At 35.8% G+C, this 19963-nt stretch overlaps 1 long non-coding RNA gene across 2 annotated transcripts in view; it reads right to left on the bottom strand.

The window, feature by feature from the left end:
- The window catches only part of LOC144230111 (uncharacterized), a 29091-nt gene that overhangs the window by 2831 nt on the left and 6297 nt on the right, over positions 1-19963 (bottom strand). The window contains exons 2-3 of one of the 2 annotated variants that reach the window (XR_013334696.1): positions 1982-2039; positions 730-925 (exon numbers count right to left, since the gene is read on the bottom strand). This is a non-coding gene — a long non-coding RNA (uncharacterized LOC144230111). The remainder of the gene's footprint in view (positions 1-729; positions 926-1981; positions 2040-19963) is intronic. The other variant, XR_013334697.1, reaches the window with a different exon arrangement.

The raw sequence follows: 19963 nt of genomic DNA, 5'->3' as shown, positions 1-19963 counted from the left end.
TTTATTTACTTATTTATTTTTACACAGTGCTTGGGTTTTATTTGATATCATGTCCATGACCCAGGGCCAGCTTGGAATCCACAGTAGGGACAGAGTCACATGGCCCACTGCTCACCAAGACTCCTCTTCTCCCAGTCCACCCTGTGCTGACATAAGCCAAGGGGACCCCATAAAGAAGGTATGGGACTTGGTTCTCTTACAGGTTTCTAGAGCCCTTGTAAAATGAACTCCCTAGAAGTACTTGCTTCTCCTGCAAACTCAGACACTGGTGGGTGGTTCAGGGTGGGCTCCTAAGTGCTGGTCTTCTTTTCTTTTGGTGTAAGCTTGTTCCAAACCCTCTCCAGGGCCACTTTTCCCATGAAGAAGGTGATGGCAAAATCATGCTTCTACTAGTCTCTTTTTGTTTTGAACTGGTATTGAGTTTGGAGATCACACTAGATTTCACTGATTTTTTTGGTGAGAATACCTCACAGGTGCTGTACAGCTCAGCACCTCCTCCTGTATCTGGCAGNCTTTTTGACCTGATCGGGCTCTCAGTTCCAGGCCTTTAACTTTCAGTCTTGAGCAAATAAATTCTTTTTTTCCTTACAAAATGTCAAGTACTAGTTTGCCCAGAACTCTTCGTTCCATTCTTGTGTTTCTTGTCTTAATTCGCTTAGCTTTTATTCCAATAGTGATTCATTTTTTGAGGACATAGAAGTGAATAGGTTGAAGGTTTGAAATGTTTACCTGGGGGTTCTGTCCAATCATGGCAGGATTTTGTTGCAGGTCAGAATCCTGAGACTCGGCTTGATGCCGCATCCTTGTGCTCTGTGTTGGGCTCGGGGGTGAGCTGATAGCTGGGCCAGTGAAGGCTCCCCAATGCTGAGGGAGAAGAGCCCTCCTCCAGGGCCACAAGGCCACCCTGGCCTGCCTGCCCGGCTGCCTGTGGCACATGGGAGTGATTTTTATTTGTTAAAAGAAAGTAAAATCATACACAATCTCATTACCATAGCACATGTCTTATTTTAATTTTTGTATTCTTTAGTTTTTATACCTGTGTAGTTACTCTGAGTTTGATGCCTGTATAGTGTTTGGGAATTCGCTGAAATGAATTTCTTCTCTGTTAAATGCCTTTACTGTAGAGAAGCTACTGGGTTTTCTACAGTAATAATAACTAGACATAACTATTAGTATTTGATGGCTATTAGTACTATTGCAGTGGTGTATGGAACAATTTCTTTTCATGAACCAAACATTCTTAAGCCCAAAACTCAAATTTGAAAATGTGTGAAAAGCATTTTAAAATCACTTTATAAATTATTTTGACCTCAGTCATTTCCTTTTCTTCTGTTGTTCTCAAACAAATACTTGCTAGTATAAGAGTAATACATAAGCACTGTAGCACTGTGAAAGGATTCTAGATTCAGAGCTGGGCTTTTATCTTAGCCCTGTAACTCATAAGTCACACATTTATCATCAGTCTTTTTTTTTTTTTTAATGTTTTATTTATTTCTAGGAGAGAGAGAGAGACAGCGTGAGCAGGGGAGGGTCAGAGAGAGAGCAAATGACAGACTCTGAGACAGGCTCTAGGCTCTGAGCTGGCAGTCAGCACAGAGCCCGACGCGAGGCTCGAACCCACGAACCGTGAGATCATGACCAAGCAAAAGTCGGACGCTTAGCCGACTAAGCCACCCCGGCGCCCCATCATCAGTCTTTTTGAACTTTAGTTTTCTCTTCTGTAAATAAAAACCATACATGATTCTTCTAATGATTATATACTCTGTGACTATTATAAATTCTGTGACTATTAATTCTCATTAATTCTCATTCTACAAATTACTTTTAAATATAATACTCGTTTATACTGGATTATGAGTTGACTTTATGGGTGTAGTCAAAAAGATCAATGCAGAAAAACTCATCCTTATTTGAGCTCTCCTGAGCACATGTAAGGGTGTCCTTTGATTGATGGCTATAAATGATATCTGAAATACTTTACCTTTTTCACTCTCTAGCACTGCCTCCAGCTCTTCAGATTGCTTGATTAACTACAAGGTCTGAAAAACAAAACAACTTAAGTCTTATAATAAGCAATGGAGAATTTATGAAGTTACAAAACTTCTTTAAAACTGAGTAAATAAATCAAAAGTTTCAACCAGAGAAATTAGGCAAGAAAAAGTAATAAAAGGCATCCAAATTGAAAAGGAAAAAGTAAAATTATCTCTGTTTGCAGATGATATGATCTTATATCTGGAAAACTCTAAAGATTCTACAAAAAAACTGTTAGAACTAATGAATTCAACAAAGTAGCAGGATACAATGTCAACACATAAAAATAAGATGCATTACTATACATTAACAATGAACAATATGAAAAGGAAATTATGAAAGCAATTTCATTTATAATGACACCAAAAAGAATAAAACACTTAGGAATTAACTTAACCAAGAATACAAAGGATTTGTACAATGACAACTATAAAGCAGTGCTGAAAGAGATTAAGGAGACATAAATAAATGAAAACACATCCCGTGTTATTGGATTAGAGAACTTATTTTGTTAAGATGTAAGTACCACCCAAAGAAATTTACAGATTCAATGCAATCGCTAGCAATGTTTTTTTGCAGAAATAGTAAAACCCATCTAAAAATTCATATGGAATCTCAGTGGATCCCAGGTAGCTAAAACAATCTTGAAAAGGGAGAATGAAGCTACAGGACTGACATTTCTTCACTTCAAAACTTATTATAAAGTAACAGTAATTCAAGCAGCATGGTACTAACATATAGACAGACATAATCAATGAAATAGAATCAATAGCCCAGAAATAAATCTTCTCATATATGTTTCAGTGATTCTTGACAAAGGTGCCAAGGCCATTCAATGGAAGGACAATCTTTCCAGCAAATGGTGCTGATAAAACTGGATATCCATATGCAAAAGAATGAAGTTGGACCTTTATGTAACACCATATACAAAATTTAATTGAAAATGGATCAAAGGTCTAAATGTAAAACTGAAAATTAAAAAACTTTTAGAAGAAAACAAGGCAAAAGCTTCACAGTATTGGATTTATCAATGATTTCTTGGATGTGACACCAAAAGAAAAAAAAAAAGAAAAAATAGACAAACAGCTTTGTAAAATTAAAAAAAAAACCTGCATCAAAAGACAATATTAATAGAGTAAAATGGCAACCCACAGAATGGGAGCAAATATTTAGAAATCATGTATCTGATAAAGGATTAATATCTAGACCACACTGAGAACTCTTGAAACTCAGTAAATAGCAAACCAAACAACACAACTATAAAATGGCTGAATAATTTGAATAGACATCTCTCCAAGAAAGATTACACATGGACAATAAGCATATGAAAAAATGCTCAATATAATCAATCATTAGGGAAATGCAAATGAAAACTACAGTGAAATTCCATCTCATATCCATTATGATGGCTGTTAAGATTTGAAGAAATTGAAACACTGGAATATTAATGGTGGAAATCTAAAATGGGAAAACTTCTGTGGAAATGGTATGATGGTTTCTCAAAAAGTTAAACATAGAATTACTGTATGATCCAGCAATTCTACTTCTAGGTATATATCCAAAAGAATTGGAAGCAGAATCTCATATATTTGTATACCCGTGTATGACACAGCATTATTCACAAGAGCTAAAATGTGAAAGCAATCCACATGTCGATTAAGTGATGGATGGATAAGCAAAATGTTTTATACATATACAGTAAAATATTATTCAGCCTTAAAAAGTGAAGAGATTCTGACACATGCTACAACATAGATCGACCTTGAGGAGATTATACTAAATAAAACAGGCCAGTCACAAAAGACAGTACTACAGGATTTTACTTACATGAGATACTTAGAGTAGTCAAAGCCATTCTACAGAAAGTAGAATGGTGATATCCAGGGCCTAGGAGAAGGGGCGAATGAAGAGTTGTTTTTTTTTTTCCTTTTCTTTTTAATGGGTAAGGGGCTAGGAGAAGGGGCAAATTGAAGAGTTGTTTGTTTTTTTTTGTTTTTGTAAAGAGTTTCAGATTTACAAAATAAAGAGTTATAGAGATAGATAGTGGTGATGGTTGCACAACAAACATTATGAATGTATCTAATACCACTGAACTGTACACTTAAAAATGATTAAGATGGTAAATTCCACATCATATGTATTTTACAATAAAAATAAATTGAAAATAATTTTAAATAATATTTACCCCTAAAATTTCTCAAGGTCTTCTCATTTGTGTGAATCCTTTGTAGTTTTCCAGCATCATGCTTTGCCTAATAATGGGTATGACCTAAAGAAGCCCTGTAGGCGTGTTCTTTGCTACTGATCTCGTGTAGGGAAAGAGTAGAGAATATCCAACTCTATTTGCAAAATTAGGTTCTGGAAGTTTGAGATCGATTCTGGTTCCTACTACTGCAAGAACCAGTAGAATTCCTGGTCCTTTACAGATATTGAGGAGAATATACACCACCACAAAATATACCTCTTTGGTATATGGATTATTTTGAACTAAAGGCCATTGAAAACTAGCAGACGTAGGAAAAGCCCTGAAAATAGGACACAAGTTTTCTTGTTGTAAAGAAAATTACATTTATAAAGGAAACTTTCTTTCTTTTTTTTTAAGTTTTTATTTTAATTCCAGTTGGTTAACATACCATGCTATATCAAGGAAATTTTTATTTCTACAGATGTCCTCAAGTCTCTCCTACCAGTAGATGAGGACAATTGGCCTTTAACAATTGGCCAATTGAGAAGACACCAATTTAAACAAATCTCACCCAACATTCCCTGTTTACCATACTTTCCTTAGTTTCACATAACTTGCCTCCCCTTCTCAAATTCCCCAAACCTCTTTTTCTTGGTTGGTATTTAAACTCATGTTCCAACCAATCATTTGGGTTTTACTCATCACTGAGTACTCCCCTGTGTATATGCACAATGCATATGTTAATAACCTTATGTTTGTTTTTCTCTTGTTAATCTGTCTTAGTCTAATCTGGTTAGTCTAATTTGCAGGACCCAAGCTAGAAAAACCAAGATGGGTAGAAGGAAAGATTTTTGGTCGCCTACAACATCCTCCTTTTCTTTTTGAGCACAAACCATTGGTAAGCCCCTTCTCTATCTGGTTAAATTCATGCTGGCCCCATAACTGGGTCACTTTGTTTTTGATAAAGTTTAAGGCAAAATGCATCTTAAGTTAAATGTTTGGTCCTAACATTTCTGTTTTCTTTGATTTACCTGAGGAAATCCACAAGCCAGGATATATGTGTAAGTTTTCCTTTCAGGTAGAGCATAACAATTTAATGAATTATTCTAAACTAGTATGGGGGCTTCCTCTCATTAATGGCTGTGATAGCTATAATAGCAGTAGGTTCTAACACATTTGAAATGTTTGGTTCCTTTAAAGTCTCCAACTTAATTCTCATTTTTCATCTAAAAAGTACCTGAAGTTTTTAGTTCAACTGTCAGAGGCAGATGATACTGAGTTTAAGGAATCTGCCCATTGCCTTTTTGAGTTATTTCTCTCCAATGGAAAGTAAAAAATCTATTATTAAGTGACAACTGATTCAGGTATGAATCACCAATGGATACTAAAACTATCCCATTGATAAACAATAGGATATCTACATGGTCTCAGAGTATCTAATCACAAATTCTAATTAATTACAAAAAGACAACTAATTTTTCTTTTTTAATTTTTTATTAAAAACGTTTTTTAAATAGTTTACTGTCAAGTGGGTTTCCATATAACACCCAGTGCTCATCCCCACAAGTGTCCTCCTCCATGCCTATTCCCCCTCAAAAACTAATTTTTCTAATGGAGACACTTGGCAAACATCACCTTAACTGAGCAATCACAATTAATATTACCAGGGCACCTGAGTGGCTCAGTCAGTTAAGTGTCTGACCTCGGCTCAGGTCATGATCTCACAGTTCTTAGGTTTGAGCTGTGCTGACAGCTCAGAGCCTGGAGCCTGCTTCAGATTCTGTGTCTCCCTCTGTCTCTCTCTGCCCCTTTCCAGTTTGTGCTCTATCTCTCAAAAATAAATAAACATTAAAAAAGTTAACATCACCAATAGTGAGAAAAATCAACATCATGTGCCCTGTGATGTGAAATACTGATAAGAACAGTATCACATTCATAGTATTCCTGCCAAAAATGCATAGCCTGAATCTAATCATTAGATGAACCTAAAGTGAGGACATAAAACTGGTCTGTACTCTTCAAAAAATACCAACATCATGAAAAACTAATGACATATTTTAAAATATTTTTAAAATATTTACTTATTTTTGAAAGAGAGAGAGAGAGAGACAGTGACAGAGACAGAGACAGAGAGAGTAAGCAAGCAGGGGAGTGTCAGAGAGAGATGGAGACATAGAATCCATAGCAGGCTCCAGGCTCTGAGCTGTCAGCACAAAGACCAATGAAGCGCTCAGACCCACAAGCTGTGAGATCATGATCTGAGTTGAAGTTGGATGTTTAACCTACTGAGCCACCTGGGTGCCCTGACTAATTAATTATTTTAGATTAAAGGAGAGACAAAAGAAACAGAAACACTAAATGTAAAGTGTAACCCAGGATTCTACACCAGATTTTTTTTTTTGCTATAAATGAAATAAGAAAATAAGAACTGGTAAAATTTCAATTTAAATGGTATTATTCAAGGTTAAATTTTCTGATTTGGATCATTTTATTATGGTTATGTGAGGGAGTTCCCTTGTTAGGAAATATATACTGAAGCATTTAGGGGTTAAAAGGCATGATGTCTGCAACTTATTTCAAATAGTTTAGAAAAACTGTAATATGTATATACATTCTTTTGAAGGTTATATGGCTTCTTTTGCAACTATTCAGCTCTGCTGTTGTAGCTGGAAAGCATTCATCAATAAGAAAATGAATGTGTGACTGTTACAATAAAACTTTATTTATAAAAAGAGGCAGTGGACTGAGTACAGCATAGGCGCTGTAATTCACCCATATCTGCACTAGACTGGCATGTGCTTGACACGAAGGATTATGTGTTCTTATGTTTCTGTTTCTGTAGTGCCCAGATCAGGACCTAGCATTTAGCAGGTCCTCAACAAATATTTGGTACATGAAGATTGTCGTGTCCTGTCCTACCTTTGTGCTAGGTCTTTGATCTCATAGGTTGTATAACTTTGGCCTGGTTACTTGCTAATTCTTATGGACTTATCACACTCAAAATGTCAACCAATAAGTAGCTGTGCATACTTCGTAAGCCTGCTCTGGAAATCAGAAGTAAGCTTATTAAATTAAATCAAATTAAATTTTATTTTATTATTTTTTTTTTTACAATCCTCCTGAGTCCCTGAGCAGAAAGAACTTGGTAACTTGACTGAGAAAACAAAACACAGAAATGAAAAAATTATAGAATAGTAGCAAATTCTTCCATATGTCTGACAGCATTTGTTTCATTCCTCCCTGCCTCAATGCTCATATGTAATTAGAAGTCATTTCCTTTTCCTCTTAATTCCCACGGTATTCTTTGTATAGGTTGAATTATAATAATATTTGTGCATATATTTTCTCTATTGGTCCTCCCACCAGGAATAGCCCTACCAGCAGGACAAATATATTCATCTCAGTATTGGGGTGGCTTTGTCTGAGTGATTCTTTTTCTTCCCTTCCATAGCCAATCAATAGTTCCTTCCCTTTTTTGTGGATACATTCTTTCATTAGCTATGTTAATATATTCAAGAAGTTGCATCACCTTGCAGGCTTGACTTGGCAAGAATTCGGTCTTTCAGGTGATTTTGCCTATAAATGAATTATATGTAAGTACATAGTTTTATTCTTTGAGGATAATCTTGTTTAACCCATATCCAAATTCTTTAGAGACCACACCCAGTAGCATTCTGTACTGATAATTGCAGAAAGTAAATTAATGTTTTACTTATAGCTGCACTGAGGTTGGTATCATATTCTGGACATCAATAACTATTCTGATTGTGTAAGATAGTGTTTTAGGAAATCTCTTGAGCACTGTTCCTCCTTGTAATTACTTCACTTGAGCTTAGGTACCCTGCTGTTGTATTATTTCCATGTGCCTTCATTTGCATATTTCCATTGTGATAAACATCTGCATTCATCCTTATTTCCTTCCTTCCAGTCTCAGGAGATGAAGTGTCCCTCCCACGGCTCAACTCACAGCAATCTGGCTTCTGCTTATCCCCTACCTTCTTCACCCCATGACTGAGATTATCTTTACAGAAATAAATAATGCATTAAAAATGCCAAGTTCAGTGAATCCATTTCAATTTTTCTCTTACTAAATCTCTCTTCTCCTTCTGATTGTTGGGCAAACAGTTCTCAAAGCACCATCCTCTATGCTTTTGGCTTTCCTGACATTGTTTATTCTGATTCTAGTCATATATGCCTAACCAATTTTATTATTTTCCTTCACAGGATCCTCCTCTTTTGCTACAGGCCTTTAATTTTAGTTGCTTCGGAGGGTTCTTCCTATCTTTAGGCACTATTTGTCTCTTTTTGTCTTATGTTGTGGGACCATTAATTTCTTTTCCTTTTTTTTTTTTAAGTTTATTTATTTTGAGAGAGAGCGAGCATGAGTGGCAGAGGGGCAGAGAGAGAGGGGAGAGAGAATGCCAAGCAGGCTCTGCACTGTCAGCGCAGAGGCCAATATGGGGATTGAACTCATGAACTGTGAGATCATGACCTAAGACAAAATCAGCCACTCAACTGACTGGGCCACCCTGGCACCTCTCATATGCTGACTTTCAAATCTCTATCTCAATCTTGATAACTCCTTTCATACTTAGATAACTAACTAGTTACAAATTCCTGTGTATTGGCAATGTTTTGGTATTTCACAACATGGAAACAAAACATCACTTCTGTTGACCAAACTTGAAATTTCTTTCTTTTTTAATGTTTTATTTATTTCTGAGAGAGAGAGAGAGAGCGAGAGCGAGAGCAGGGAAGGGTCAGAGGGAGGGGGAGACACAGAATCTGAAACAGGCTTCAGGCTCTGAACTAGCTGTCAGCACAGAGCCCGACTTGGGGCTCGAACCCACAAACCGTGAGATCATGACCTGAGCCAAAGTTGGACGCTTAACCGACTGAACTACCCAGGTGCCCCAAAACTTGAAATTTCTTAACAGGTTGTATTGATATTAGGTAAAAATTTTTCATGTCATCACAGAAGTACCTTCCATATAATCTTTTCAATGTTTTCTATTTCATTAGATACATGAATTAAAAAGGGAGGAAAGTTAAACTGAGGGCTGATGGGGGTGGGGGAGGGGAAGGGGTGATGGGCATGGGGAAGGGCACTTGTTGGGATGAGCACTGGGTGTTATATGGAAACCAACTTGACAATACACTATTTAAGAAAAAAAGGGAAGAAAGTTAAATGCTTTCATAAAAGTATGAGAAATTAAATAAATACATAACTAGAGCTGCATATGTGTTATCTCGTCTCTCATTTCAATGTCCAGGCTTCTTTTACTTAACACTGGGTCCCTAGATGTAACTCCACTAGTTTTATATCAATAAGTCTATCAGTTAAAATTTTTTTGTCTCTAACAGAAATCCTCTCTCAAACTGGCTTACATAACAATCTCACATATCAGTTATTCCTGAGGTAGGGTGAGCTCCAAGGTTAGTCTCTTCAGTAGCATGAGGACACAGGTTTATTCTATTTTCTAATATGCTTATGTCATATATGTTATTACCAAGTACATTATTCTGTGATTTTAACGGCAGTTTAGTTTTAGGAATTTCAACAACATAATTCTATATACCCATAAGTCAGTTCTACCCATTATGTCAGGACACAGTAACATTTGAAAAAATAAGAGACATCGTTTTGTCCTGGGGCTCTTTCATAGAAATACAATTTCCTCAGAATCACTAGCAGACTTTATTTTACAAATCTTTGGCCACTGGATTAATTTTTTATTGCTGTCATAACAATTGGCCACAAACTTAGTAGCTTATAGCAACATTCATTTGTTATCTCATAGTTCTATAGAAGTCTGGGTGGGCTCTACCAGGATCTTTGTTTAGAAACTCACAAGGCTAAGGTACAGTTGCAGGCTATGCTGGGCTTCTTTCTGGAAGAGGTGAGGAAAGTTTCACTGCCAAGCTCATTCACATTGTTCACAAAATCCAGTTCCCTGTGGTAATAAGACCAAAGTCCTCATCTCCTTGCTGGCTATTAGCTAAGGGGTGGATCTGAGTAATTTGGGGCTGTCTGCATTCCTTATCAAAGGTTATCTTCTATCCTCATGTTTTGAATCTCTGACTTTGTTTAAAANCTTGCTGGCTATTAGCTAAGGGGTGGATCTGAGTAATTTGGGGCTGTCTGCATTCCTTATCAAAGGTTATCTATCCTCATGTTTTGAATCTCTGACTTTGTTTAAATTTTTTTTTTAATGTTTATTCATTTTTGAGAGAGAGAAAGAGCACAAGTAGGGAAGGGTCAGAGAGAGAGGGAGACACAGAATTTGAAGAATTTGAGCTATTAGCACAGAGCCTGACATGGGGCTCAAACTCACAAACTGTGAAGTCATGACCTGAACTGAAGTCGGACGCTCACTCGGCTGAGCCACCCAGGAGCCCCATCTGACTTTTTTTTTGCCATCATCTGAAGAAACCTCTCTGCTTTTTAGAGCTTGTGTGATTAGATTTTAGGCCTGCCCAGATAATTTCTCTTTCTTAAGACCAACTGTGCTGAAGAACAGAAAACAAGCATGAAAGTGACATCTCACCATATTCATTGGCTTCAGGGATTAGAGTGAGACATCTTTAAGGACCCATTTTAGAATTATGCCTACAATAGCCATAGTTGGGTCACAACTCCTTTTCTGAACTAATCATTGTCAAAGGGAATGGATTTACCATAATTTACTCAGACAGTTTTCTGCAGTGGAATGGATATGTTGGGGATTAAACAGCAATGTCCACTATGTACTCACATTATAATGCTTCTCTTGAAATGTGCTAAATGGGCTCATACGCTCTCTCTACTCTTTCTATGTATATATATTTCTTACAAAGAAGAACAGCATATCCTATTAGTACTCTATTTTCTTCCTTATTTATCACAGTGCGGAGTACACATTGGTTAGGATATCAGTTAAACATTATTTTAAGGGAAGAGAAAAAAGACTTTTTGAAGTGAAGCCTAGCATTTAAGAATAAAAAGAACAGAATCTGTCTTTCCTATCCTATCATGGTAATAAACTATCTTAAAAAAAGACAGGTGATTAACTTGTTGGGCTGATGGTTGGAAACACTGTTATGGTTACAAATTTGGAATTTCTTTCATGTCTTTATATAAAACATGTAGCAGAATTTGTCAGATCTACTGCTGATATTTGTTCAGCTGTTAAAGGGTAAGTCACCTTTGATGTCTGGGAACAACTTTCTATAAGAAATCATTGTCCACTTAGCATTACCATTGATGAGCTATTCATGGAATCATTAACTTTCAAGTATCTTGAGTACTGCTTCAAGAGATCCTCTCTAGTAATTATCCAACTTTTTGTTCTCTCATTTCCTCAGCCCATCCGCCACACTACTGTGCCTGGTTTGTTGAAATGTAAGGGAAATCTGGCTATATTTGCTCTGTAAATATTTAATATAGGCCATTCTAGCTAACAATGTAGATGTCATTTTCTCTACTCCTCTTTTCATATGTGATCCTCCAGAAGCTGTTTCTTTTGTCCATGATGACAACTTTCCTTTAAAGAAGAGAACTTTTTAATTAGGCTAGAGTAAGTAGAGATATTTTCCTATTAGAGTCTCTCTCTTTTTTTTTTTTTTAATTTTTTTTTATTTATTTCTGAGAGAGAGAGAGAGAGAGAGAGACAGCATGAGCAGGGGAGGGTCAGAGAGAGAGGGAGACACAGAATCTGAAACAGGCTCCAGGCTCTGAGCTAGCTGTCAGCACAGAGCCCAATGCGGGGCTCGAACCCACGAACCATGAGATCATGACCTGAGCTGAACTCAGACGCTCAACCGACTGAGCCACCGAGGCGCCCCTATTAGAGTCTCTTAAATAAGGATTTACCACAGTTGATTGTACCATCTGGTGGAAGTATACACTATGTAATTAGGCAAGACTTCTCCAAGAGCCTAAACCAGGGTTGGGAGATCATCCAGGTGAGGTGTACATTCTGTTTATTTGGCTGATGTGCTGTCAAGATATGGTATGTCAAGATATGGTTCAAGAGCTGATAAACTTTGTGAAATATAAATAATTCTAGAAAATGAAGTGATAGTGAAAACATTAGACATATCTGGGACTTTTGCTGTAAATATGATACTTTTAGCAAATAAAATGTCAACTGGCTACTAAATTGAGTAGACCTTAGTTATTTTCTACTGTTTCTGGATGAATTTATTCATTTTTAAGCATGGAGAAACAAGGTTCCTAACTGGATATAATGAGCTTAAGGAAGCAGTGAAGAAACATTCACTAGCATCTGATTTTAAGCATTCTAAGTCAATAAAACCATCAGTCCACTTTACTATATTATAGTGTTTTATTATACACTAGTAAAACTATAAAGATGTACATTTGAGGGGGGCCTGGGTGGCTTAGTCGGTTGAGCGTCCGACTTTCGCTTAGGTCATGATCTCGCGGTTCATGGGTTCGAGCCCTGCGTCGCGCTCTGTGCTGACTGCCAGCTCAGAGCCTGGAGCCTGTTTCAGTCTGTGACTCCCTCTCTCTCTGACCCTCCCCTGCTCATGCTGTGTCTCTCTCTCTCTCCTAGAAATAAATAAAAATATTAAAAAAATGTACATTTGATAGACATGAATGTTTAACATCCATAGGCTTTTGATGTATTTCACTAAAGAGATGGCTATTCTCTCTGGGTCACTTAAATTATTCATCCAATGCTGGAATTCTGCTTGCTGTGTTCATAAATAAGGCCATAAAACATGGTAAATTGAAAACATTATATTTTCAAGAACTTTTCTCTTTATTGTCACATAGATTTCCTATTAAATTATTTACATGTAACTATTTATAAAACTAAATTATTTTACTTGTGAATTAATAAGAGGATGAATTACTTTATTAGCATATATTGGTAAAATTGTGCCATCTAGTGCCCTTTTTGAAAAAAAAACTTGTTTTTAAAAATTTTTTTCAGTTTCCAGAATCTTAAATATTACAGATTAAAAACTGAGTCTAGAAATCTATTTTTCCAACCTCTAAATATTACAGAGAAAAATATGAGTACAAAAATGAAAATAAAGTTACGACACATGTTACTGGAAGAATATATTCCAGGCACAAGAAAGAATTCTAGCAAATACCTAGGAATTGGTGTGGGCATTCCAAAAATTTCCTAAGATTTGTTTACTATACCTACTATAACATTTTCTGTGAAGTGTGTATATTAGTGGAGAATAGGAATAAGAAAAATGTCACTAAAAGACCGCTAGAGGGGCACCTGGGTGGCTCAGTCGGTTAAGCGTCCGACTTCAGCTCAGGTCATGATCTCACGGCTCGTGAGTTCAAGCCCCACATCAGGCTCTGTGCTGACAGCTAGCTCAGAGCTTGCAGCCTGCTTCGGATTCTGTGTCTCCCCCTCTCTGACCCTTCCCTGCTCTCTCTCTCTCTCAGAAATAAATAAAAAACATTAAAAATAAAAAAAAATAAAAGACCACTAGATAATGAGATTCTTGGTAGCTGGTGGTAAAAGAGACGACCTTCAAGAATGGGGCTTGAAGATCTTCTCTCCTTCTTTACTTTTCCTATCTGATATGTTGTCACCTCAGGCTCTATCCTGAGAATTTGGGTAAGCAGAGATGTGTGTGGGTTTGTGTGTTTGTGTTTTGATAAGAGGGGATAAGAAGTGTCTTGAGTTGTATTAGAATAAACACGGGAAATGTGAGGAAGAAGGCAGAAAAAAATGAAAAATTATATTTTAATGTCCTGGTAGTTGACATTAATTTGACAGAAAGCTTTGGAATCACATTTATCCAGGTTTGGGTTTGTGTGAGTTTGGAATTACTGGATTACTTTGGGAGACTTAATTTTCATATAATTTTTATATAATTTTCTTCGGTGAAAGCAAAGAAAGGTAAATTCAGATACTTTATTAAACAGTTGTATAAAACATGAATGTATAAAAACATGAATGAATATCAGTTCCTTTTAACTACAGATATGTTAGGAAAAATGTCTTCAACTATTTACTGTATAAATGGAACATATGCACATCACGTGTGTTAGTTACTCAGCCTGTTCAATTAGGCTAAAGATTTCTTTTATCTAGTAACTTTCACTTAACTACTGATCATGCACCGTCTTGTGATTTTTATTATTTTCTTGACGTTTTTTGTATCTTCAATTGCCACTTAATTCACATTTTTAGGACTTGCACCACTACTGTATCTAGGCCTGTATCCATATCTATTTCATCTATGTATCTACAAAAATGTGTTGCATACCTCTCACTATCTTGTTTATAATAGGGAATTAATAATTACTTGTTATCTTATTTACTGGGATTTAGTAGAATTTTCCTTCACCCAGGTAAAGACATGTTATCAACAAATCCTATATATTACAACCATGAGAAGAAAGTATATTTCATCGAACACATTTGAGATTTCACAAGCACTTGTGTAAAGATCATTACCAATTTTTTTAATCATGGTAAAAAAAAAACACTTAAAATTTACCATCTTAACTATTTTTAAGTGTATAGTTCAGTAGTGTTAAGTATATAAATGTTGTTATGCAAGGTATTCCAGAGCTTTTTCATCTTTCCAAATCCATCTTTTTCATCTTTCTCTATATCCATTAAACAACTCCCCATTTCCTCCTCTACCAGCTCCTGGCAACCACCATTATTCTTTCTGTTTCTATGAATTTGACTACTTCAGATAACCTCAGATAAGTGGTATTACATAGTATTTGTCTTTTTGTGACTGGCTTATTTCACTTAGCACAATGTCCTCAAGTTTCAACCATGTCATAAGCATGTGACAGGGTTTCCTTCCTTTTTAAAGCTGAATAATATTCATGATAATTATTTTTAGAGTAAGAGATTTTAGTCAGAAAACTTAATGAATGAGAACTGAAAACTGATTTAATATGGTCTACATAGATAACAAGAATATAGATACATATACTTAGTAAAACACTGTACAATGCTGAAATAGAATTCTAACAATGGAGAATCTTCTAAAACTATAATAAGCTCCTTTGGGACTATTATGCAAGACAGTTTTTTTTTAAAATGTCATGTAAATACATTTTTAATGTTTTAATCAACAATTTGTAAGTTGAGCCACATGAGATTTGTACCTCACTACCATGTGGTTTCCATTTTTAATGTACTAAATTTAAGTGACGAGACGTGTCAAATTTACTGATTTCCAATCTTTAAAAACACACATCACAGTTAAAAGGACTTTTCATTTAGTCTTCATTTTACTTTCTTAGAAGAAAAAGTTAAATACCTTACCCTGTCGTTCATACTTTTTTAAACAGAAGTATTGTATTTGGTATTTGTGGTGCCTTATTTTTCTCACCATTAAAAGCATATGGTCAGTAAACTGTTAACTTGAACCTATCCATTATAGGAGGACCCAACCCAGAGGAACCCATGATAAGGACAGGGAAAGCAATCTAAAGACCAGGCTGCAGCATCTGTCTGGATCTCAAACCCAATTTCCAGAGTAACAGAAGAATTAGCAGTTGCCACTGCTTTTCAGTCAGGTGATTTTATTATGCAGACTGATTTTGGTCAAAGTTAGTAATAGAAACATGTTATCTGTCCCTTCCTGAGAAACTCCTCAGTGTGCAAACTTCATTTAACCCACTTTTACATAACTTAATTTCCTTCATGACCCTACATTTCTGTGGTAAAACCTCTCCAACTGCTTCTCCACATCTTCTCCCATGATGGACCTCACAAGACCACATATGGCCCTGACTCCAAATTACTGTTTACCTCATTTGGCATTGGATTTTTCTCTTCAAGGTATCACTTAAATCAGGTGGGAAGATACATTCCCAAATGAACCCAAATGATGTATGCACGTGTGTTGCACTGATTTACCTTTCACCATGTTCTTGTTTTACCTCATTCATGGTATTAAAACAATATAAACATTTCACAGTTCTGCTTGCTTTCCCCCGTGTTTTGTCTCTTTTAATCAAAGTTTCACACAATAAATTTTATTAAATAATACTGAAGCATTTCTCTTATTTTTTATAAACAATTAATAAATGTGATAATTATTTATTCCTTTCTTACTCTTTCCTTATTTGGCTCACAGTTTCTCCCAAACTTAGGTAATCTATTAATGTCCAAATATGCATCCTTTCATATTTATTCCATGCTTAATAATATACATAAATATATATACACATACACATTTAACATGTATAGTGTTTTTTGGGGGTGGGGTAATTCTTGGGTTTAGAAAAATGACCCTTTTTAATGTGAGATCATGACATGAGCTGAAATTAAGAGTCAGATACTTAACTAACTGATACATCCAGGTGCCACTATTTGCTGTTATTTCACTAAAATTTTTGCATATATGTTATAAAGATTACTTGTATTATTCTTTTTTTTTTTAAATGTTTTATTTATTTCTAGGAGAGAGAGAGAGAGAGACAGCGTGAGCAGGGGAGGGTCAGAGAGAGAGGGAGTCACAGACTGAAGCAGGCTCCAGGCTCTGAGCTGGCAGGCAGCACAGAGCGCGACGCGGGGCTCGAACCCACGAACTGCGAGATCATGACCTAAGCGAAAGTCGGACGCTTAACCGACTAAGCCACCCAGGCGCCCCGTATTATTCTCTTTTGGTAGACTCGTGACCACCTTTTGATATTAAAATTATATAGGTTTCATGAAGTAAAATAAGAAGTTCTATCTTTAATATATCATAAGTAATATTGGAATTATCATTTTTTAGGTTAGATGAGACTTACCTATGATTTTCATCTGGTGTTAATGTCTGCTTTTTTAAAACAATTAATTTATTTTTTGAGAGAGAGCAAGCAAGTGAGCATGCAAGCAGAAAAGAGCAGAGAGAGGAGAGAGAGAATTCCAAGCAGGCTCTGCACTGTCTGCACAGAGCCTGAAGTGGGCCTTGATCTCATGAACCATGATCATGATGGCTGAAATCAAGGGTCTGATACTTAACCTACCCTAAACAATACTTTTTAAAAAGCAAAAAAAACAAAAACAAAAACAAAAAAACTATCAGCAAATGTGGTTGTCTGTGAAAACTTTTAGGAGATGAATACTTATGATAATCATGGTTCATTCCTTTTCTCAAAGAGTAGCTATTAATCCTTTGTTGTTTCATAACATTTAAAATTTTGGCTCTCAAACTAAGGGTTGCTGAGGCGGGGAGAGGAGAGGGGAGTATGGGTGATGGGTATGGAGGAGGGCACTTGTTGGGATGAGCACAGAGTGTTATATGGCAACCAACTTGACAATAAACTATATTAAAAAATTTAAAAAAATATTATGTGTTAAATGAACTAAAAATGATATCAAACAGGAAAAAAAATTTTTGGTTCTCATTAAATATAAAGTACTAAGCTTGTATCAAAAGCAATATTGCTTTGCTGGTGTTTCATTTTATATTTTACTATCCTTTTTAAAAGGTTCAACAAACATTAAAAATATATACTTTAAAATGTGCTATCTAGCCATAAAGGGTAGAGAGCTGTTTTTGAGGAGAGAGGACAGAGAAAGGGAAAGGGTGTCGAAGAAGAGCACAGATCATCTAAATAGAAAATCAACAAGGATCTAATAATTGTAAATATTTACACCCCCAATGTGAAACGCCCAAACATATAAATCAATAATCACAAACAAATCAGCCCTCAACAAATACAAAAAGATCTAGATCATACTGTTCATGTTTTCATGCTGTGAAACTCGAAATAACCACAAGAAAAAATTTGGAAAGACCATGAATACTTGGAGACTAAAATCATCCTACTAAAGAATCAATGAGCTAACCAGAAAGTTAAAGAGGAAATTAAAAAAGACATGGAAGCCAATGAAAATGATAACACCATAGCCTAAAACCTCTGGGATGCGGCAAAGGCAGTCATGAGGGAAGTATATAGCAATCCAGGCCTTCCTAAAATAGGAAGAAAGGTCTCAGATATACAACTTAACCTTACACTTTGAAGATCTGGAAAAAGAACAGCAAACAAAACCCCAAACCAGCAGAAGATGGGAAATAAAGATTAGAGTAGAAATCAGTGCTATTGAAATAAAAAAAATAGCACAGATTAATGAAACCAAGAGCTGGCTCTTTGAAAGAATTAACAAATTCTGATGATACCTAGCCAGTATGATCAAAAAGAAAAAGGAAATGACCCAAATAAATAAAATAATGAATTAAAGAGGGTTATCACAACCAACACCACAGAAAGACAAACAATAATGAGAGAATGTTATGAACAATTATATGCCAACAAATTAGGCAATCTGGGAGAAATGGATAAATTCCTAGGAACATACAGACTGCCAAAACTGAAACAGGAAGAAATAGAAAATTTGAACAGACCCATAAACAGTATAGAAATTGAATTACTAATAAAAAATCTCACAACAAACATAGAGTCCAGGGATGATAGCTTTCCAAGGGGAATTCTACCAAATATTTAAAGAAGAGTTAACACCTATTCTTTGGAAGCTGTTCCAAAAAATAGAAATGGAAGGAAAACTTCCAAACCCATTCTATAACGCTAACATTTGCCTTGGTCCCAAAACCAAACAAAGACCCCACTAAAAAGGAGAACAACAGACCAATTTCCTTGATGAACATGGATGTGAATTCTCAACAAGATACTAGCAAACTGGATCTAACAATACATTAAAAGAATTATTCACCATAATCAAGTGGGATTTATTCCTGGGATGCAGAGCTGGTCCGATGTCTGCATATCAATCAGTGTGATACGTCACATTAATAAAAGAAAGGATAAGGACCACAAAATCCTCAATAGATGATGAAAAAGCATGTGACAAAATACAGCATCCTCCTTTGATAAAAACTCTCAAGAAAGTAGGGATGGAAGCTTCATACCTCAAGATCATAAAGACCATTTATGAAAAACCCACTGCTAATATCATCCTCAATAGGGAAAAACTGAGAGTTTTTCCCCTAAGGTCAGGAACACAACAGGGATGTCCACTCTCACCACTGCTATTCAACATAGTGTTGGAAGTCCTAGCCTCAGCATTCAGACAACACAGAGAAATAAAAGGCATCCAAAACAGCAAGGAGAAAGTCAAACTTTCACTCTTTGCAGACAACATGATATTCCATATGGAAAATCCAAAAGACTCCACCAAAAAGCCTCTAGAACTGATACATGAATTCAGCAAAGTTGCAGTATATAAAATCAATGTATAGAAATCGGTTGCACTTCTATACACCAAAAGTGAAGCAGCAGAAAAAGAAATCAGGAATATATTCCATTTACAACTGCACCAATAATCATAAAATGGCTAGGAATAAAACTAACCAAATAAATGAAATATCTATATACTGAAAACTATAGAAAGCTTATGAAAGAAATTGAAGAAGACTAAAGAAATGGAAAAATATTCCATGCTCATTGATTGGAAGAAAAACTATTGTTAAAATGTCAATGCTACCCAAAGCAATCTACAAATTCAATGCAATCCCTATCAAAATAACACCAGCGTTCTTCACAGAGCTAGAACAAACAATCCCAAAATTTGTATGCAACCCTGAATAGCCAAAGCAATCCTGAAAAAGAAAACCAAACCTGGAGGCATCACAATTCCAGACTTCAAGATGTATTACACAGCTGTAATCATCAAGACAGTATGGTACTGGCACAAAAACATACACTCAGATCAATGGAACAGAATAGAGAACCAAGAAATAGACCTACAAACATATGGCCAACTAATCTTCGACAAAGCAGGAAAAGAA

This window comes from Crocuta crocuta, unplaced genomic scaffold (assembly GCF_008692635.1).
Source record: "Crocuta crocuta isolate KB4526 unplaced genomic scaffold, BGI_CrCroc_1.0 scaffold83, whole genome shotgun sequence".
NCBI classification, from domain to species: Eukaryota; Metazoa; Chordata; class Mammalia; order Carnivora; family Hyaenidae; genus Crocuta; species Crocuta crocuta.
The sequence above is the reverse complement of the archived record's forward strand: the minus strand, read 5'-3'. Positions and strand labels throughout refer to the sequence as shown.